This window comes from Alligator sinensis, unplaced genomic scaffold (assembly GCF_000455745.1).
Source record: "Alligator sinensis unplaced genomic scaffold, ASM45574v1 scaffold1311_1, whole genome shotgun sequence".
Lineage (NCBI taxonomy): Eukaryota > Metazoa > Chordata > Crocodylia > Alligatoridae > Alligator > Alligator sinensis.
Genome location: NW_005843018.1, coordinates 79,596 through 80,884, shown reverse-complemented (window position 1 = coordinate 80,884; position 1,289 = coordinate 79,596).

Here is a 1,289-nt window from a genome sequence, read left to right as displayed (position 1 = left end):
CACCGGAGGTGGTTCAAGCGCCTTCATTGAACACCTTCAAGACGAAACTGGATGCTTATCTTGCTGGGATCCTATGACCCCAGCTGACTTCCTGCCCTTTGGGCAGGGGGCTGGACTCGATGATCTTCCAAGGTCCCTTCCAGCCCTAATGTCTATGAAATCTATGAAATCTATGAAAAGAACAGGAGAAAGAACAGGAAAAGAGGTTTCACTCTTTTTTTCGTTAATAGGATTTTAGTGATTGGAGTGAATGGAATAGAAATGCATATACTGTTCTTGAATGCCCTCTGGGATCCTAGTAAGTGGAAAAGCAAACAGCCCAATATGTATCCCCTGTCTTCCAGAAAGAAGACAAAAGCTGGATAAAGACACAGACATTAATTTCTACTGCAGGAAATTTCTCCAGAATTTCCTCTGGTAGAAGTCTTTGGGAAAGGGAGTAGTATAGACTCCCCCTCTCCCCTGCTGTCCATGCCTTTCTGAGACTGGGATGATCCTGGACAAGGGAAAGTGAGGGGAGCACTGCCTGCTCCACTTTTCCTGGTCCCAGGAGGAATGGAGCAGCACAGAAAGAATTCCTTCACCTGCCTCAGACTGGGCTCTAGGAAACAAGGTGAGGGAGCAGCCTCCTTTGCTCTGCTCCCAGTCTTTGGGAGTGGAGCAGAAAAAGAACTGGGGCAAAGCCTCCAGAAAAGGGCAGAGTGTCTGGCTTGGGAAACAAGCATGGACCAGTGGCAACTGATTCTCTTTTCTCCCATCCTATCCCAGACCAGTCCAAGAGGGGAAGGGAGTGGAGAGGTACAGGCCCTAGTACCATGCTCCAAGCTGGGCACTTTTTCCAGGAGACCTGTCTAGGAGGGGAGAGAAGCAACAGGCAAAGTCAGGAGCAGCTGCTCCTCTGCTCTGTTCCCAGTCTTGGTGGCAAAGTACGGACATTCTAAAAGCCTAAGCCTGAACTGGATTCAGTCTTTGCAGGTTAGTTTAACCTGTGTAGACTGAACCGATTTGCAAGTGAATTCACTTTTGATTTTGGAAATGTAGCCACATGACTGCAGTGGCTCAGACTAGAAGCTGGGGGGCCCTGGAGTGAGCCCTCCCTTCCCTTTGGCAGGAGCCGCAAAGCTGGAGGGAAGCTGACAATGGGGGAGGGGTGGGGGGGATTGTCCAGGCCCTGGCAAGCTGCTAAGTACGATTGGGGAGGGGTTTAAACCCTCACCCTGGCCTGCAGGGACCCCAGCTGGGGTGTGAATGGAGGGGGAAGGTGGAAGCAGCCCTTGTCAGGGTTGCCC